Below are 6,800 nucleotides of genomic sequence, written 5' to 3'. Positions count from 1 at the left end.
ATGCTTTTTCAGAACTTGCTAGCCTTCCAATTAATCAGAGTATAATTTTCCTTACACTACTCTTTAAATGTAGGGATCTAGACTTGTAACGATAAGTCTGTCCATAAGTATTGTATGCATTGGTGGACCCGGGAGGCTTCAGTACTTGGAAAAAATGTTTTCGTTTGAAAAAGAAGTTAATTTTGTGCCTTTTGAGGTTTAGTTTAACCATTAATTTAATGGGGTGTTGGAACTCTTCCCTATCATCATATGGATAGGTAGCATGCATGTACAGCTGGCATCAACGTAAAGGTCTCCGTCTTGCATTCTTTGCCCCATAGCCTTCTACAGTATACCTTAACTTTTCATGATGTTTTAAAAAATAGACAGGGAGTTTCAATCTAACTTTTAACCATGTTTCTGCATTAAGGTAATATCAAGTTTTTTTAGTTCCATTTCAGAAAAAAAAGGCACGGACTTGTGTACCCCAGAACAGGTCAAACTAAAAATTGACTTCTACTTTCACTTTTATTTTGAGTTCATATGATGGACTTCTTTTCTGAAGGATTAATTTTCTTGAAAATGCTGTTGTTTCCTCAAAAACGAAGTTTTTTTTTGTTTTTGTTCATTTCTTTTGGGGGGTGGGGGGGTCATAGCTTAATATTAACCCTGTATTTATGATGAATAATGATCATTTGCGAAAAAAACAAAAACAGAAAAAGGCAAAAAGAAAACGCACTATATATTTAGCCTCCATGTTTTGACGTACACGTACACCCGCTCAGGAATATGCAATACAATACCGATACCTAAAATAGATTTCCAATAAATCACAATTACAGATATAGGTAATAAAGAATTACACAAGAAATGTAATATCGGGAAAAATGCCGAAGCGTCAGCAGTGAAATAAATCAAATGCTTCATACCTTAACGTGAACATCGAGAAACTGACGATTTTCATAAACAATGTAGCAAACCGAATGAAAAAAAATGGTGAAGGCAAGGGAAACAAGACGTCCCAAAAAAATGGTGAAGGTAAGGGAAACAAGACGCCTTAAAAAAATGGTGAAGACAAGGGAAACAAGACGTCCCAAAAAAAAAAGGTGAAGGTAAGGGAAACAAGACGTCCCAAAAAAATGGTGAAGGTAAGGGAAACAAGACGTCCTAAAAAAATGGTGAAGACAAGGGAAACAAGACGTCCCAAAAAAAAGTGAAGGTAAGGGAAACAAGACGTCCCAAAAAATGGTGAAGGCAAGGGAAACAAGACGTCCCAAAAAAATGGTGAAGACAAGGGAAACAAGACGTCCTAAAAAAATGGTGAAGACAAGGGAAACAAGACGTCCCAAAAAAAAACACTATAACACTACCAATATGAACTAAGGTCTCACTAACCACTTCTAACGTTTCCATTACTTTACATGTTAAAAAAGTAATTTTCAAAGTCTCACTGTGAATTCCCAGGACAAATGACATCTTAAAGCTGCATACCGTTGCGAAGCTTGGAAAATAAGGCTTCCAAAATCATTATGCTAATGGTACGATCATAGTAGAAATTCTTCACAAAATTTACTTGAATAAATAATACTGAAAATCCACATTTTTACCTGTTCTGCTAACTGACAGCATGGAGGCAAATTACTCACACATGTAAACAATATTCATACACTTTTGTAGTTAATTACATATATGATTTTAAAGTACACATTCTCAGCTTCATTTTGACTACTTTTAATCATAATACACACAAATAATGCACTTACAATGCATATGTCTAGGTTCAGTGTGTTTTTGGTACTACATAGGGGGGTGGCCATTTGACCCGGAAGTGGTTAGTGAGACCTAACAAAAAAACGGGAGTGACGTGCCCTTGAAGGGTAAGCATGTTCTGCTCCGCCAGCGGCACCCGCTATATTCTGAGTGAGTATAATCCAGTTGAAGTCTAGCATCAATAATGCATCTCCCCTATACAAATCACAAATGCGTCCCAGTGGTCTCTAATTTCAAGGTCGTTTTTGGTGGATTAGATAAAAGTAATTTTTGGAACTAGGATTATGCAGAGGTAATACATCATCTATAAAACGGAAACTGAAAATGAAGGACTTGGCTACTCGCACCTGTTTTTCTGTAGTAGCCTTTGTAGAAATCTGGATTCATACGAACGTGGGGACAGATCGACCAAGAGTGGCATACAATTCGTTCCCATAGGTATCCCCGTGGTCTGCTGTAATACATTCAGAATACAAAAATGTTGTCGACTAGAAAATTGACATATTTTAACAACTTCAGACTCGAGTACTTTTTGGTCATCCACAAAATAACTTGAAGGCTTTACTCTACCTAATACTAGATGAACATAAAGATATCTTTAAGTTCCCTGATTTGTACATGTATACATGATCACGTCGAACTGACTTGAGCTTGTCATGTGGCAGTGTGGTATATACAAGGTAGAAAAATCAAAAGATTGTATGCTGCTTTCAAAGATGAGACTACTGACAGGAAGATTCTCATGTAGGTCTTTTGTTTTTTTAGATTCCACATCTGATGCACGCCACTTATATACGTGATTCACATATTTTACATTACTTATGTAACATTTGAACTAAGTAGTCAATATGTAAGACAAGTTAACCCAAGAAGTAGTTATTTTTACTACAGTTAGAATGACTACAAATGCTAATGAGGTCTTTACAATTTCGAGTTGGCATCATTCAAGTATTTGGTAGTACTCTATACGTTTTAATTTCAAGTATATTGAAGCCTAGACATGCAAATATTTATAGTAGAATTCATCGCCAATATCTCCAATGTAACGATTATATAAAGAATTTTTCTGTCTTAATTTCTCCATCTCCTTGTTTCAAATCGGTAAACTATGTTTTGTTATTCCAAAGAGTTATCATGGGAACCAAGATAACCAAGATTCTAGAACGCAAGAGACAAATACCAGACAGGGAAAACAGACACACAACAAAGAACATTAAATAACCAAAACAATACGTACAAAGATACAAAAGTAGATGAGCAACTCGGACTTCACTAAAAACAGGAAGCGTGGGCCAGGTGCACCGGTAGGGTAAGCGTCCTCTGCTTTTCTAGAAACTCCCACCGAGTTGCTCATAAAAAGTCAAGTCCGGGGTAGACGAAAGAGGAAAGGAAAACTTGAAAAAAAAAATCGGTTATCATTGAGCAGACGGATACACCGATCCATGAGTTCATGATGACGACCATGAAACATCTGTATTTTAATTGGTTCCAAGCACTGAAGCCTCCCGGGTCCACCAATGCATACAATACTTATGGACAGACTTATCGTTACAAGTCTAGATCCCTACATTTAAAGAGTAGTGTAAGGAAAATTATACTCTGATTAATTGGAAGGCTAGCAAGTTCTGAAAAAGCATTACGAAACCCAGTAACAGATTAAAATTTTATTCAACAGTAAACTTAATCAATCTTGCAAGCGGATACAACAGACAATAAAAATCTTTTTTTTTTTTTATAAAAAAGTAAAATATTTGAACACCTTGAATAAAATGGACGGTCGTGCTAAAACAATTTAAATTAAAGTACTGTCAGCACTGACAGTTTTTGATGCTAGAGAAAATGTATCATGAACAAACTTCAAAGATTACATGATGTAAAATAGAACTGTAATCGTACATTTGTATATATTTGTAACCCATATCATTTAGAATTTGTGTTCCCAATATAATTTAGAACTGTTTTTTTCCTGACATGGAGAAACTAAATGTCATTCTTTACTACTGATTCCTGAAGTGTTAACTGTAATCAATAGTTAAACAATATACAACTTCACATACATTCACCGAATTTGTTCCATTTCACCTATTCCCAAAATGTGAAACCTGTCGAAAGTCATTATGCATTTTCATTCAATAATTATCAAAGTTTTAAACGCGATCGTCATTGCTAACCGATTTTTCCCCAAAAATGTGTATCACAGCTGCAAAACATTACGTGACGCCACGTAGCACGTCGCCGAAAAAAGGTCCCGAAAGGAAATTTTGCAGTGCTTATATAACTTGCATATTTAGGTCAAGAAAACTGAAAATAAGGAAAACTAATACCATACAATTCAGCAAAACAATGATAAACAGATTATTAAATATTTTTTCAACTCGCAGGAGTTTCTCATGTTCATCTCAGATAAGCATGAGAAATTCCCTCTCAATGAAAAAAAAAATAGTAAATAATCTCACAATCGCGGGTCTCGCAGACGCAGGTTTTCGATTACTTCAAGCAACGCAGGACGGTTTTGAAATGCCGTTTTAAGTGAAATTTAAAAAAAAAAATCTTTTAAGATGCATTCTACAGTAAAACTGTTCTGAAATTACTAAAATTGCTATTATGTTTTCTATGAGATTTTTTTGATAAAACAGGTTTTACAATACGCGATTTTTCTACTTTCGATTTATTGGGATGTTCCCTGGTGAATCACGTGATCATTTCCTGACATCTTTCAACTCGACTATAAAATGCTTGTACACGACCTGTTGATCGCAACCAAATTTGTTAAAATTGACAAGATAATTTTTATTAATGTATTTGTCCCAAATTTGGCTGGAAAAAGAAATGAATCGTCAGATTAGCCAAGAAAATCATATTAGAAACATGTTAAGCAGTGAAATTTGTTAATCTGTCAAAGTCGGCGAAAGATTATTTTGTTCCACTATCCCTCACGATTTTTTGCCAGATACAGATAGATTCTTTATTTCATTTCGATTCTATTGATGTATGACACAAGAAATTCGGTTGAGTGGAACAGGTCGGGCGAGAAAAAAAACTGACATAGTACGTGTCTAACTTTCATTTCCCTTTTGTTAACAAATGATCAAATGATCTATCTTTAGATTCAAGATTAAGTGACAGTGGGTTATATGATTACGATATTTCTTTCACTTATGTGCTTTATTGTAACCGTGCACATTCGTTCCTTATCCACTGTAATGTAGTGAATGCTTTAAGTGTGTAATACACGTGTACATGATGCTGCTCATTTTGAATTCATTTGCATATCCAAAGGATTATGTAAGCTAATTTGCATACAAAATTGACTTTTGTGACACAAAATTGAATTATGTCTCACAGAAATGAATTTTGTGACACAGAATTGAATCTTGTGACACAGAATTGACTATTGTGACACGGAATTGAATTTGTCTCACAGAAATGAATTTTGTGACACAGAATTGAATCTTGTGACACAGAATTGAATTTTGTGACACAAAATCGACTTTTGTCTAACAAAATTGATTTTGATTACAAAAAGATCAAGTCCCATTCGGCGCCTCGTACGTCAGACTGAGATTGATTTTTGTGTTATGATTAAAGAAAAACTTCTGGTTTCTAGACACTAACGTAACAATTTGGGCTCTCTGCCGTATATGTATGCACAAAAAATAAGGTTGGAATTGATTAAAGGGTATGTGACTCATTTCAATTAAGCAATTTTAGGCCCTTACCGACGACTTTCACCGAAGTGGTCTTTAAATTTGTACTCTGTCCGTCAGTCCGGCAAGTCAGTTTTCCGCATTTTTGTTGGTTGCAGTTGCTTAACCAAGGCGTTCGAATTTTTGTTCCGATCCGTTGAATTTTTGCTAAGTTGTGACCCTTGGGCCTAAAAAATGAATTTCTTTCGATAGAGGATTATAATGTATTTCCATGCAATACTCTCGGAATGCTTGTTATTATTCTTATTTTTCTGCGGACATTTTTAATATACGTCTCTATCAGTGTAAAATGTTATATATTTTGCTCTGTACAAAATACCAAGGGTATTTACAGTAGACATATAACTAAGATAATATTACTAATCAATCAGATGTTATTTACGGTTATATTTTATCATGTAGCTTTGATTAGCTAGGTTTTGACTATGTTTTGAGGCGCATATGCAGCGATGATGTTCTGGGGATCACATGATGAACTAACTGTCATTAGTACTCAACAGGACAATTTGTATGGAGATTTTATACAGATAAGAAAATGTAGATTGGTATAATTAAAAAGATCACGAAACCGGACCGATTCCGTCCCTAGTTCTCATATAAAAAAGATTCATTTCTATAGTTAAAATTGTTCAGATTCCCGAAATCTCAAACCAGTGAATGTTCGGTTTATGGAAATCAATGTGCAAAATAAAGCAGAGATGTGTAAATTCTGCAAAATTGGGAAAAACACTTGATTTCATTATACTTAACTGTACAGATTTTGGCAACAAGCTTCGACCTTTTTCCAAAAAATGCTTATTGTATAAAAACAAGGTTTGACGAATTATTTTGTTTCTCGAGGTATGATGTTCGACGCGTAAATATTGCAACAGCTTTTAAATCTATTGTTGGGTTGTCTAAATTCTGCCGTAACGTAATGTCAGTATTAAGTAGCTGCGAAACGTAACTCTATTTTTTTTGTATTTTTGAAACGTTAGATCGCAAAATAAAAAAATATAAATAAAAAAAAAGTCAAGAGCTACGATTTCGCAGCTAAGTATTTAGTACCTAGGATTTCACTGTCTATTACAACTTATCATTTTAATAGACTGTTATATGTTCAGTATATAGCTTTTTATAGGGGTCATACGATGGTGCATTTGTTGCGTTTCACCATATCTGTTCCTTTTCCTATTCCCTGTTTGTACAGCATGACATTTGTATAAATGCTATATTCTTGTTTTCATTCAACTACGTTTTTGTTATTTGTCATGTGAGGTCTTTAGTGAAAATAAAAGTTTCAAGTCTTCTCTTTTGTTTGAGTTTAGTCATCTTCTTTTTAAATATGCAAATGGGTTTTTCATT

This window comes from Perna viridis, chromosome 11, assembly GCF_037379345.1.
Source record: "Perna viridis isolate PV_CMFRI_1.1 ecotype Kerala chromosome 11, ASM3737934v1, whole genome shotgun sequence".
NCBI lineage: Eukaryota > Metazoa > Mollusca > Bivalvia > Mytilida > Mytilidae > Perna > Perna viridis.
The sequence above is the reverse complement of the archived record's forward strand: the minus strand, read 5'-3'. Positions refer to the sequence as shown.